At 36.2% G+C, this 15,020-nt stretch overlaps 1 protein-coding gene across 3 annotated transcripts in view; it reads left to right on the forward strand.

Moving 5' to 3' along the window:
- Window positions 1–15,020, forward strand: part of LOC131692754 (arginine kinase 1) — a 104,361-nt gene that overhangs the window by 56,336 nt on the left and 33,005 nt on the right. The window contains exon 1 of one of the 3 annotated variants that reach the window (XM_058979996.1): window positions 6,895–7,032. The exons of the other annotated variants lie outside the window; for them this stretch is intronic. The gene's annotated coding sequence lies outside the window, so the exon portion shown is untranslated. Of the gene's footprint in view, window positions 1–6,894; window positions 7,033–15,020 lie in introns of those variants that run through there. 3 annotated transcript variants of the gene reach the window in all.

A 15,020-nucleotide genomic window follows, 5' to 3' on the forward strand; every position in this document is an offset into this window, starting at 1 on the left:
TAAATTAGAAACTCGCATGAACTCGCAAGAGGTTGGTCTGGTATTGTCATGCACCGTGGAATTCTATAATTATATCTTCCGGAATTTTATCCAACTGGAATCTTAAATTTAACACATATATTTTTGAATGTATATGTATGCGCAATCGAGCAAAAAAAATCGAATCCAGAACAAAATTTTATGAGACGGTCCCATAAAAGTTCATGCAAGCAAGTGTATAATTTGGAAAAAGCTAGCTCCGGCATTTTAAAATGAATTTCCAACATTATATACTATATCGCTGGATAGATTATACTTTCCAGAACAATACATTATTTTTCCAGAACAAAATAAAAATCGGTTGAAAAATTATAGCTTAGCTAATTTTATAGTACCAAGAGCACCAATGAATAATTTTCTGCCATAAATCAAAATTTCGATCGAATATTAAATTAATCAAACGTGGTTGTATTTCACCAGACCTACAACATTTATCAGAGCACTTTAAAAGTACATTCATTTTTTTATTTTGCAGCGCCGTGTAATTTTATTTTTTTCTATTTTAGCATTTCAGCAATTGCAACTAGACGCTTTTTGTTTTTACAGATACCTATATCAGAATTTATTGGGCGGCAACGGATGTTACTTGATACGGCTAGTTTCATAATTTCCGAGAAAAAATTAAAGGGTTGTGTACAGGACACGACCACGGTGACATTAAAAATGTAGCTTTTTTCAAGAGCGTGCAAATGTATTTTATCTATCACACATATCGACTCAAGTTCTTGCTCACTCGCCTGTTTTTTATGTTACAATTTGCTATATACCCTCCCCATTAAAACATAATTTATTGAAGGTCTTTTAACGGTAATCTATGAATTAATCAAGTATCTCACTAGATGATTGGCATTATTTGGCTAATCCATCTAGTAAAAATAGGCTGGTCTGTCCAGAAAATATATTTAAAAGAAAAGTTCCATATTTAGAACCGTGACGAGGAAGCCCACGCCCAGCAACGGAAATATACAGATTCTTCATGAAATATGAAATTTCATTTTCCATTTAAATTTTCAATAATGTATTAATGAACTTAAGTAAACAATCTTAAGGTTAAGTATTTCTTGATCGATTAGTGGTGAAAAAAATGAAATTATTTGATAAATTACATTGTTATGCAACGTTCGCACTACCAGTTAAAACGGGTTTTATGCTATCTTGGTGACATTTTCTCTTGTTGCTAATTATTAAAACGTGTTATAACTCTGTAGTGTAAACATTGTATTATTAAACCAATTCTGCAGCGTTTTATGTTATATAGGTGTTTTATGTGGTAATAGGACTGACATAATTATATCTTCAGTACAGCGGTTTGTTGCATAATTTCAAACAGATATATTTTAAAATTTAAATTAGTATATCTAACCGTTCTATTTGTTGTATACTTTAAAACGCAATTAGAACTGTGTTTTAACTACATAGGGCAGGACAGATACTCTGACTGGATAAACTGGGAAAACAATTTTAAGTCCAGTAACGATTAAGGCATGGCTTGAATTTGAATCGAAAAAGAACACCCGCTTCAACTGCTGCTGGGACGGTAAGTTCTGTTTTAAAACTTTCCGTTGTGTACAGTACGAAACAAAAGTGTTTGAAATTAGAAAACAAAAAGTTCTGCTGGGAATGTGATTGTTTCCGATGCAATTACACTCAGGTTTTTTTACGCAGGGGATACAGGCCGTGCAAATGAAAACCGCCTAAATTTCAAAAAAACGCGTAAATGAAAACCGCGGAAATTTCAAAATTCGCGTAAAAAATACCGCGTAATAAAACCTGAGTGTACTCCCCTATATAAAATACTACGCTGCTGAACAGTGCAATAACTACAGAAGCACGTTGTCAGATGCCTTACTGATAAAAAACATATAACCAAAATATGAAACATATGAAAACCAATAGGCTCTTTACCCTAGGCAGCTACAATGCGCCGTAAACATGGATTAACAAGTTACAACGCACACGCATGCATAAAAATAAATATATTTTTTTCAAACGCAACACTCTTAAGCAGCACACACCGTATTGAATTAAATCCAAACCACCCCACCCACCCACTTTGCAAATCATTCTGTGACACCGTGCTGGTACCCGAAAAATCCGCACACGGCCACCGCTGCCGAAAATGCATAGCGTCTACCGCTTATTGTAGTGCCCACACGCTGCAGCCATGATCTTACCCGTTCGACATAAGAACAAAAACTGATTCAAACGGGTACGCGTCACCTCTATTTATAAACTAACCGTATATGGTTTAGTCACATAGGTGCGAGTGTGTGCAAATGCCAATGTTGCCGAAAATCGGTAGCGCTTATTAGGTTTTACACCAACCGACATAACCCCACAAAATGAGCCGGATGAACTTCGTTTGACAATTCTCGGTGGTTTGTTTACATGGAAGTTACGTGAGTTCGAATGTAACAGATGAGCACCCGTTGCACTCGCACTCACGCAACTGACAAAGTAAACAAACCACCGAGAATTGTCAAACATGAACTTCATTCATTATGAGTTCATTCGTGTCGTCATCTTGTAGAACTCAATTGCATCGCCCGGAGACGATGTTGTTCGTATGAGACAAGAGCACAGCGTTGCCATTATTTATTTTGGAAAATCCGCAAATTTGATATCACTGGCTGACGTAAAAATCCGCAAAAATCCGCAAGCAATAAAAGCCCCTCTTTTTCCACTATTAAGGGCTTTTTAAGCTTTTTTACAATCTATTATCGTTTTGTATGAATAACTTTTATTTTTCAATTTTCAATGTTTGACTGAAAACTTTTTCCACACTCACCGCTGAATGTGGGAGAAAATCCACTTTCTCAATGAACTAAAGGAGCTGCGGAAATTCGACCAGACGCATATTTAGTTCTGCGCACCAGAAATTTTCAAAAAGGAACATTTAAAAAAACATGAATTGGAATTATAAAAATTGAAAATTAAATGATCGAAAAATCACAATTAAAACCTAATAAATTAAAAATTAAAAAAAACCTGAACTGAAAAATGACCAAAAAGCACAACAATTTAAGGATGCGTCAATCAATTTCAAAGGGGCGGGCATAGCGTAGATAATAAATTGTTTGCCTCGTTCGCAGCTCACTTGGATTCAATTATCAATCTCGCACATAGAGTTAGAGGGTTTTCTAAAGAGATTTTTCTATCCTGATAAAGGAGGCAAATGACCCTAAGGCCAAAACGTCTATAATCGAAATAAAAACAATCTAACTCAGGAACTCACGAATTTAAAAATCAACGCGCTTCAAAATTTCAAGCTTAATGATTTAAAATTTTAGAAATTAAATATTTTAAAAATCTAAAAACTATGAAATTAAAAAAGTTATTTAAAACTTCAAAAAGAAAATAATTTCAAAATTCAAAAGTTTAAAAGTTTAAAGGTATTGAAAATTGAAAGATATAAAAATTTAAAAAAAATATTAAAATCTGAGGATTCAAAAATTTAAAAAGTTAAAAATTTGAAATCCAGAAATTTAAAAAATTGAAGATTTAAAAATCTAATAAACAATTAAGATATTTTTTTTGCAGGTTCAACTGGAAATTTAAAAATTTACAGGCCTAAACATTAAATTTGAAATTTTTGATTTAAACAATTGAAATGCATAAAAATTTAAAAATATCATTGTTAAAAAAATTTAATTCGAAAAGTAAATATATTTGAGACTTCAAGAAGTTAAACATTTAAAAATTTATATATTTTAAAATTTGAAGATTTGTTAATTGAAAATTTTGTGATATAAAGATTATATCAAAATTTGAGAATTAAAAAGTTTAAAAACATAAGGTTTAAAGGATTAAACATAAAAAACTTTAAAATTCAAAGATTTTAAAATTCCATTTCTTCTCAAAATTTAAAAATCAGAAATATAAAAATTTGAGAATCCAAGAATTTTGAAATTTAATAAATTGAAAATCAATAAGAAAAATATTCATAAATTCAAAACAAAAAATTAAATATTCATAAATTTGATTTTAAAGCATTATACTTTCAAAATTATAGACTTTTAAATCTGTAAAGTTTTAAAACTTTAGCGTTTTTGAATTTGAATGCTTAAAAATTTAAAGATATACTTAGCGAATAGTTGAAACAACGAGAAAAGCGGAACTGAAGAAACAATCTCAGTTTATAGTATTTTTTGTCGAACTTCAACACTTGTATTGTATTGTCGTCGATTAAAAAAATTACATCGCACACTAACTTAAACCTATTTTTAATTTGAACGAGTCTTTACTAATATTAAAATCAAACAAATGATAGACACTGTTGAAGAGTTGACAGCAAACATCCAAAGGATTATTCTGGCCGTACTGCGTGCAATGTGTGGAGCGTAGGAAAAAAAACAATTCTTCGGAAAGATCTTCCAGGAACGTTGAGGTCAAGTTTTACTAGAAGCGCAGGAGAGTCTACGTTGTCTGTCAGAAGGTCGAAAATGAAAAGTCGTTGCAGAAAGATCCGTCTGTTTCGCAACGTAGGGAGATTGATGAGGGTACAGCGATCTTCATATGAAGGAAGCTGGAAACGATTTTGCCAGAGTAACCGACGAAGTGCAAACCTGATAAAGTTCTTCTGTACCCGTTCGATACGATTAATATGTATGGTGTGATAAGAAGCCTAAACAGTAACGCCATATTCTAGAATACAGCGAACCAGTGTAATGCATAGTGTTGCGTTTGATGAGTCCAACTCGTGTAAAAGTGATTGTGCTGCATTTTTGAATATTCACACTCATTCCGTTTCTGTCACTCCAGTCAATGATCCTATCGACGTCCATTTGCAATGTACAACAGTCTATCATAGTTGTTATGACACGGTAAATTTTCAGATCATCAGCATACATGACTTTAGAAGACGATAATTCACTGCAGAGGTTGTTCACAATGAGCACAAATAGAAGATGTCCGAGATGACTCCCTTGAGGAACGCCAGATGAAATGTGAAGAGGATCCGAGAGTATAGTTCCAAGTTGCACCGAGGCGCTACAGTTCGCAAGGTACGAGAAGATCCGTCTAGTCCGCCGGTCCAGTCTAGTCCGGCAGTCTAGTCCGCCTTAGCTTTTCCACAGCAAACTGATGAGGAACACGGTCGAAAATAATCAACACTTAATGTATTTTTATTGAGTTCTCAATGGTTACTGAAACTATTTCGCTGAAATTCAGCAACCAAAATTTACTTTGCCGTTTCGAAATCAATTGTTTACTCGTTCCAGAAATTTCCTAGCTGAGTTAAGTGAGTAGGGGAACATGGGAGACTTACCAAGCGCAGAATTCTATTATTGGCTATGACGAATTCTATGAGGTTCCAAAAAAAAAAATTCAAAAAATTTTCTATGCTTTGTAATTTTAAAAGGCAATTTTAAAAGTTTGGAATAAAAAATCCTTTCCTTATAGAAAATATTCCGTAATTAATAAATTTAAGTTAAATTATGTATTTTTCCCAGGCCTTGGTCAAGTCTCCCCGCAGTTGACCACAGAAAACGTTCACAGAAAAACTTTTACATCTTTTGCAAAAATGTTTTAAAAATTCTGCGAAAAAAATCATGAGCACGCACATTCCCTTTCTACATCATATCTCAATGAGTTTTGAAGGATTTAAAACTTTTTAGAAAGTTATGCAGGTTTAGCTGAAAACCTGGGCAAGTCTCCCCATGTTCCCCTATATGTCAAAGTCGGTTACATTCCTGTACGCCAATAATTGCACAATTTAATTTATTAAAATAATATAATGTACGTATTGTGATTAAACATACAATTTAAAATTGAAAAATTAAGGCCAACCATTTGATTCAATCATGAAAAATCCGCAAAAAATCCGCAAATGCAGAAAATCCGCTGAAAAATCCGCCACTCTATTTTAAATTGCGGAAAATCCGCAAGATTGCGGAAAAATCCGCAACTATGGCAACGCTGCAAGAGCAACAACTGATTTAAACGGACATGCGTCGCTTCTATTTATGACTTTTCGTCTTTCATTGAGTCACTAAGCTGCCCTCTTTTGACGGCTGTGTCTGAGAAATCTGCCTCACGAATGGTAATTTTCCCGTTTTTCGTGAACTTTTTAATTTTACCAATTTCCAAAAGTCTACTTTTATTGGGGAGATATTAAATTATTACCAATATTTAAGTTAGGTGTTTCTGAATCGGTTGGTGTATGAATGATTAAAATCCATCTAGTAATATCGGAGTTATAAGCGTGCAAACCTTACATAGTTTCGTTACATGGGAGATAGTTTAGATTTTAGAATGACACCTAGCCCCAGATAGTGGAGTAAGACATTTTTAATGTCAAAAACAATGGATGCATGTGATATTTTCTCGTAGAAGGGGTTAAAATGATCTTCAAACGTCCGGACGTTGCTCGCTATTGAAATGTGCTTCGCTGAAATATGAAAATATTACTAAAATTAGCTCTTTTTGCGTTATCTGTTGTTATCACACCACCGTGGTTACGTTGTGTTGTTATGTAATTTTTTGGCAGTTTTCATATCGCCAATTCTCAATTGCAACTGCGCATTTCGATCTTACGTGGCCTCACTGTTCTGTGACATTTTGGTATACGAAAGGCGTGCGACACAACCGTGGTTACGTTGCTTCAACATTGTCAGCGTTGTCATCGCATACCAATAAATTTAGTGGTTTAGCTTAAACTAGTCACTAGTGTGCGAATTTGGCGGGCTCGTCAATGCATTGCGTGCATCTTCGTTCTCCGATGCTTTTGATGGCTCCCGTGTATGTGTGTGCGTGGATGAGTCGTTCGTTCGTTCGTTCATACCAGCACGCTACACAACATATTACGATACCAACGCGTCCCGTTCGATTTTTTTGCTGTTTCTATTCTGGCATATGTATCCGTTGCACGCTTGTATCCAACCGCTTCGAGCGTTGGTGGGGGGATTTCGAGCTAGCGAAAGCGATGAAATAAACTCAGGCACCAACGAAATCACTACACGATTGGATCTTGAGTTCAGCGGTTGGAAAAAGAAGGTTGGTGTTCGGTTCAAGTGCAAAGGACTTTTACCTAGATTAGTTCATCCTAGTGGGTTTTTTTCCTGTTACGTAAAGTTAGTTTATAAGAATAATTATTGTATGGTTCTGCTTTTCTGCTAAAAGTATAAAGATAATTTTCAGTGGATAATAATTGACAGTGAAGTGTATTGACTTTTGTCAGGGTTCTGGCCGGTACCGTAAGTAGATACTGCAAATTACTGATTTATTCGTGGAAGTTTACTAAATAAGAAGTTGGTATTTATTGAAAAATGGGCGGATGTTAGTTATTTGTCCCTGTAACCGGCGTTTGGACGCCGGCCGGGTAAGCACCACGTTGTATTTTAAACCTGTTTAGACCGGTTTGAATGAATGGAAGGAATAATAAGAAAAATGGCAAAGTTACTTCTTCATGACCGCGCGATATACTGTATATGTGAAATGAATGTGCAAATTTGGAGCGCGGCCTGTGTTGGTGCTGGTTGGAGTTGGCACTGAAGTTCCTCAGTTTGAAAATGTAGGCAGTTCTTTTTCATATTTGGCCCATCGTGAGAGTCATCCCATCATGCAATAAGCGATTAGATAATAATTGCTATATCCTACCAAAGGAGGAAGCAAGCGCAATTAATAATTTGGATCAGTTTTCCGCATGGAATGGTTGTGTTTCGTGGATTGGTATGAGTAGACGATATGATCACAGTTTCTCTAGTGAATCCGTTGCTGAGACGATGTACTTATTTAGCATACAATAGAGTGCTTCGGAGCGGTTGGATAGACTCCAGATTTGCAGTGATTAGGTAATCAACACAATTTTCTTCCTCTGTGTAGTGGCTGGCAGGAAACTTGGATATCAGCGCAGATGCAGCATTTCAAGTGCATAACTAGTGCCGGTGCAGTGTGACAAAATATGTTGTGACGTATGTTCTCCTACAGGATGGTCGTGACATCTGACTGGTTTTGCGTGGGCGGTACTGAGAGAGTAGGCTTCTAGAATCAGCAACGGGTTTCAAGGACAAATTTTCTCCAAACGATGTTTTGTCTGTGAGAGCTGCTTGGTGCAATCATTGTATCATTGCACCACGTGATGATGGTGGGCACTGATTTTTATGTACTTTTTTAATCAGTGTATTTTTGCTACCTGCTTGTTTGAATTTCTAGCACAGTTTGATAAAAAGCATTTGATCAAATAGGTATTTTATGCTACATTAGTAGGAAAATACCTTTCCACCTCGTGAATTGATTGCCAAAATTTGCCGATAATGCGGAAGGAAGTGGAATATTTTGCTTTTCTTTAATGAATGAGATCAGTAGTTCATATTATTATCTAATCTCAAATATATTGGTCGAAAAATTATTCTCATTCTCTTGCCACCATTCTTATTGAAATCAATATCCGATATCAAATTGACCCAAGTCATTCTGAGCTCTTAACAATGATTGAGTTATATTTTTTCATGGACAAGTACTAATCAAACCTATAATATTGCTAGACCCTTGTGAGTCGAAAGAGATTTAACTTATGAGCAATTAATTGACAATCTTTTTCATTCACAATTATTTCGCTGATCCCTTTTTCATTTTATTTAGTATCTATTCTTTGGTTGTTTTGAATTTAGAACCGGATAAATTTATCTGGTGCTCTGAAAAACAATTTTCTGACAAGATGTTTCACTCCAAGTACATTTATTATTCGATTTTAATTAAATGCTAGTAATATGGGTGCTCGAAATTTGGGAAATGTTTCAAAAGATTTGTTTTTAAATGCGCATTTTATGGAGTTATATTTTATCTGCGAAGTTTCCTTTTTAAGATACGTTTTCCTTACGACCAACAAATTTAAAGCTATGCATTTAAGCAAACCCCCCCCCTCCCTATGCTGACATCTGAGACGAAAGGGTTCTCAAACCGGCGGAAAGTACTTTATTGTCTTTACCTAAAACCTCTGTAAATTTTTTATCCGAATCGCAATGAATCTAACCTAATTTAGGCAATTTCTGTGCGTACGAGGCTTTGGGGTAGAATAATATAAATAATTATGAATTCTGGAACTGTTTGCAAGGGCTGAAATGACAGACACCCTACTTTTATTTAAAGTTTTGAATTTATCATTATACTAAGTATAAAGAACGCAGCGAAAATTTGAGAACAATAAATTAACGAAATAAAAAGGGATCACATAACGTACCGCTATTTTGGGCCTCTCATCCCACATGTAAGTCCTATGAAATTGCATTATTGTGCCAACACGATCTCGACAAACATGTCAAATGATCCTAAGTGCAAAATTTGTTTACTTTCTCTTTCGATTATTACGGCGTCATCTTAAAACTTTTCAATATTATTTTAGGATATATCGAAAAACTCTGATTTCGACTAGCTTATTCTGCTAAGAGTTGAGTAACAAACATATAAACTGCCGAGTTATTAGCGAAAGAGAAACTGTCATTTGCACTTAGGACCATTCGACATGTTTGGCTAGCGATAGAGTGTATAAATCAATAATATTAATCAACATTTTGCCTGTCACGGAAAGCTTGCCGTCTGTTTTATATCGCGTATAGTCTCGCAGCACAACAAGGCGACATTATTTAAACGCTGGGGATGTCCTTGGAATAGTTGGATTTTACTGAGTACTTTTATCCTGTCAACCACGTGCCTTCCCTTCGTTCCTTATCTGTTAAAATTCTCACGCAATAGCTGCAGGATATGGAATTGGACAGCCTCATCCTATTAGTTTACGTTTGTTTTCATGCCTTCGCTCCCACGTTATACAATTTATGTGGAGATCCAGTACGTAAGGTGTTAGATTATCGTATTATCAACTCGTTCCCATGCCACTGCCATTGCCACAACTCAGTTATAACAACATCAACAGTCGGTCTGTGGTAATGCTTTCGGTAAATGTTACGTAAGTAATCGATTTTGTGTACCGGCTCCTGTTCTGTGGGTTGATACACTGTTTTATTCTTGGAATAAATCTTCTATTTTATGCATTGTTATTGTGTTTGAGCGAATGTTAAACAAATTCGTCCGAGGACTGTGGGCTAAAATTAGATTTCACCAGCCAAGATTGTGTTGCTCAAGTACACCTAGTTTGCCAGAGGACATCCAGAGCGGCGCTCGGATCGCATCACATCGGGTCTGTATTAATTTAAAGTCACGTACCCCCAAACACTGGCGGAGCGAAAGAAACGAAGGGAAATTTATTACGCTTTAGGTCTACTAGGTATATAGGTATGAGCAAGATTGTCTGCGAATATAAGATTCATTGCAGAAGTGGTTAGTAGGAGTATCATTACTGATAATTATCAGGTCTTTTATACCGTGCATTAAGGAACGGATTCGTTTTACGAATGTTATTTCGAATTGGTTTCACACATTATAAACATTAGTTTACTTTTTTATTTACGTGTTTCATGTACGCGGTTAATTACCTAAGAAGAGCTTAGATATAATTGATGTTTGATCCCGCTAAACTGGAGACTAGCACATTTTCTAATGTCGTTTTTGCGTAACCCCAAAAGCGAATCAGATTCCAAACCCAGTTCATATATTATGACTGCCGTTGAGGTAGAAACTAAGACTCTGTTTTGCCTCACGTAAGAACCAAGTAAAATTGGTATACGACACGCTTGTCCTTTTCGTAATCTGCAAAGCACTGTTGATTTGTATAGAAATTGTTTGTTTGGCTATGGACATAGTTAATATGTCACTAATCAATGCAGAGGGCATTTTCTGTTTAATGAATTCCTCGAAGGTTTTTCCATGCGCAATATTATGTTTTGGTACTACTTTCCTTATTGGAACTTGACCCTCAATTTTGAAACACATAGTGTATAGTTGCATTAAATTGTTTTCGTTGTTGAGTAGATCTTCAGCCAACTGCTAGTTAATTTCCGTATCAATAAACTTTTGATAGTTAAACAGAAAGCAACTCTCATTGCTTTTCTATCTTTACGGAATGATGATCTATGCTAATAAATACTAATGTGAAGTACAAAATATTACGCAACTTTGTCGAAGGTGATAGATAACACACATGCGTGTCGTGAATATAACTAGATATCAGCTACCTTGCATAGTGTACGATGTGCTACCAATAACGTATAATACGCTTGTTCTGATTACTAACCCGCTTGTGTGCAACCCTGACCTCGCAACATTTCCCATGTTACCAGCTAATAAAACGGAGTGGTCGGATAGGGGACGTTCAGAAACAATGCTGTATTTCCTTATAATTTACTCCGAGAGAAACAGACTGCTTTACCGCATCACACGTTAGCGAAATATATATCCACATTTCGCTAATTGCGAGTGTAAAGTACAGTTTTTAAGTCTCATCCATGCAGACGTCGTTTCGCTACATTGCGACGCATAGTGATCCAAAGTTGTCTTGTGAATTTATGCATGCAAAGACCCCAAAAATTAGCGATTAGTCGTGCTGCCTGCAATTTTGTGAGTTAACAATGCATTTAATAGGTCGTATCTGTAGCTCATAAGCCATTAACACCACGTTAGCAAGGACAACGATGAATATTCGTATGCAGCAGTATTTGTGTCAGGGATGAAACTTTTGTAGGGTTCCAAATATTTTCGTAAAGGAACGATGAGGCATGTAGCCTTTAACTTCAGGAGACATCATCAGATTAGGATTATTTCAATGTTCAACAATTATTTCAATAGGTTCAATTCATTTAATATGGTCATGGAAATCATTTTTCCAGTGCACAGTGATCTTTTCCCGGTAGTAAAGCATAGTCAACGTCGCTGTGTATCACCTTTGGATCCTTCATTTTACTTTCTATAGATATCGTTTCCATCCAGCTTTCTCGCTGTCTATGTTTTGTCGTTTAACCCGTAATTATATTTATATGCCATTTTTTCAAATTTTCTGAAAATTATTTAACAGCTCTAATACGTTGCAATGATAATTTTGAGAAAATTTTCACAATGTTGTTATAAAACAGCATTGCGCATTTAAGGGTTAACTTATTTACAAGGGGTTCTTTTTTCTCAGGTAGCGTAAAGTGCTTTCCATAGGGGGAGTTTACGGAATTGACTCGCACCGATCTGATTTTCCTAACTACATCGCGTTGTCTGGGCACTACGAGAGCCACAAGCCGGGGCTACGAAGGGTGGAACGTTCTTATAAAAAAATCGGACAAGTTTAATTCCTGTAATCAAATCTCCGGTAGTTAGAGGCAAAAGAATTCTGTTGTCATCCAGATTTAAACACCATCGTTCTCAGTGCTGTATTTTATGGCGAAGATTTCTTCGAAAAAATACGATATGAATGAAATCAGTAGAACTAAGTCACAATTTTTCCAAAAAAATATATTAAAGATATTCATCCGGAACTATTTTTGTTTTGTTTCGAGGGTTGTCATACTGGAGCTGTAGAGCTAGGTTCGCAGAAGTGCTCCCCGACAGAATCACTCACTACAATTGCAGATGAGACGGGACATGTTACCCACTAAAGCACTGCTTAAGGCCAATTGCAGCGGGCTGTCATTGTAATATTGAGTGTACGGTTCAGATGTGCGGACGTAGGGACTTAACGATCGCGTAGAATTGAGCGTAGGGGAGACCGGGGCTAGTTGGCGGAGTTTTCAGTTTTAATTTTTTCCCGCTTTGATTTGCAAAATGGAACACATGGCATGCAAGGGCAACATCTCTGAATTTTATTAAAATGTTTCATGCATTGTCTCCATTTTTATAGACAACAATATAGGCCAGGGGTAAGTTGGCGGTATGTATAGATACACCAAAAAATAAGCAATCAAATGGACAACCAAATACTTCAGAAGTCCTATTGGAACGTGCTGAATGTCTTTTAAAGCAAACTATATTAATCGACATTTGCTATTATATTTCAGTCTCAATACCCCGGCATTTTGATTGTGACGCGTACTCCATATTCAAAAGCAAATTTTCGAAAGGCGAAAGAATCTTAAGGTGATTGGTCGAAGTAAATGACTCCTGCTTTGACGAGATGCACAAGAAAAAGATTTTCTTACTTTGAAGTGAATTCCAGAAATAAAATTTTTGCACCGTAAATAGTACCTCCAACTTGCCCCGCGAGCATCACCGCCAACTCACCCCAACTCCATATTTTATGAAAAAAATACTTCTGTTCTAGGATAGATGTAATATTTATACGGATACTGAAAGCTCTTGGCACGTACTATCGAAAAATATAATTATTCGGGAAATAGATTGAAAATCACCCTAAATAGCACAAATTGTTTAAAATTTAGAAAATTTTTTTGGTGTGCTCGAAAACACAATATCACCCACAACTTCTACAAAACAAAATGTTTTGCAACCAAAACACATTGGATTTGGAGCTTCTGCCGATAGGCTTTGAGGGCAGACATCAACATGCCCCTCCATAGCTCTTTCACTGCCAACTGTCTGGTGGCGACTGAGTTAGGAAATGGGGGCAAACAGTGATAATAAATATCTCAAGCCTTGAGCGCAGATTTGGCCCGATCGGTGAGAGGCAGAGGTGACGATCTGCTTATAGGAGACATTGGGGGTCGATGGGTCAATTAGGAGGTATTGGAGTCTGCAGCGATGATCACAAAAACTGTTGGGAACATGTGATGGCATCATCACAGTTCCTCGATGGCGGAGTGGTTAACGCACCCAACTAGAGACTGGGAAATCGCAGGTTCGATTCCTGCTTGAGGACATATCTTTTCTCAGTGTTTCCAATAAAGGTGAATTTTCACCGTTTCTTCATTCTCACCGTTCCGGTCATTCTTTCTCTGTCTGTTTTCCAGTGGACACGTTCATAAAAAATCCTTAAAAAACTTGTTACCAAAAAACTGAATCCTACTGTATTAAACTAATCAACTGGAAATGTTCTATTAAATTTCGAGGTACTTATGACTACTATGAATGTGTGTAACCCTCTAAATCCCACTGGCCGGCAGTGGCATTATGAAAAAGTTTTCTGTGTATGGTCGAATCACCCCATGCTAACAACTTAATCTTGGGATGTAGCAGGTGTTAGCTCTACCGATTTCCAATGACCCATTTCAGAATGACAGAGACCTAGCGGTACATTCCGAGGCTATTCTCCAGATGTACCACTATCATGCCAGTATTATAATCAAACTTGCGATTCTTTGCTACGAAAGCGTGTGCAAGGAATTGACGCGTATTTAGTGTTTCATAATTGCATGTTTCAATATTTGCGATGGCTGCTTTTTCAATGAACACTTGTTGGAAAATCTATGAAATCTTTGAATAACGCAAAAACTTTCGCAAATGACGCGGACAACCCGCATTAATTTTTGTGCTAAATGCTTCATTCATCGTTCGTTAGTCGAATGAGAAGCATGTCAGATGGCGCGATAAGAAGTATGCAATCAGAATTTTCATCTCCCATATATTATTAGTTTTGATCAGCCTTAATCTGCATTACCACGGAATGCTTTTTGGAACGAATGCGATTTTCATTCTCAAAACGACAAATCAAGTGGTTGTCAAATTCGATCCAAATTACATTCGTTAATATCGCAACTATAACATTTTGTCGAAATGTTTCTTAGAATTTTTCAAATAAAATCCATTTCATATCATATTTATTTGGTTTGTAAACCGCGCAAAATCTCATGCGGATTTGGTGAGTTTTTATTTTGTCGTCTTCCGTAACAACCCTGTTTTGGTAGATTTCAACGATAGTAGCAAAAATCGATAAAAAATTACTAACGAAAATGATTTCTTCTAACGTTACTGTATGATACCATTCTATTCGGGACATGACTTGATTGAAAACTCTCTACAAAGTGGCGTTTTTAGAATTTTGAAATGCTACTGGGATATAGCGACAGTGTGAGTTTTTAGCTTTAAATCCCTGTATCTCGGGATTGGTTTAGGTTATCAGGAATCAGAATATATTGGCTCAAATGGCACGTTCTCCGTACATAGTCGGGGATTTGTGAAGAATTCTTTGCCTTCTGCTAAGTAGGAGTTGGGCG

The sequence above is a fragment of the Topomyia yanbarensis genome, chromosome 3 (genome assembly GCF_030247195.1).
Source record: "Topomyia yanbarensis strain Yona2022 chromosome 3, ASM3024719v1, whole genome shotgun sequence".
NCBI lineage: Eukaryota > Metazoa > Arthropoda > Insecta > Diptera > Culicidae > Topomyia > Topomyia yanbarensis.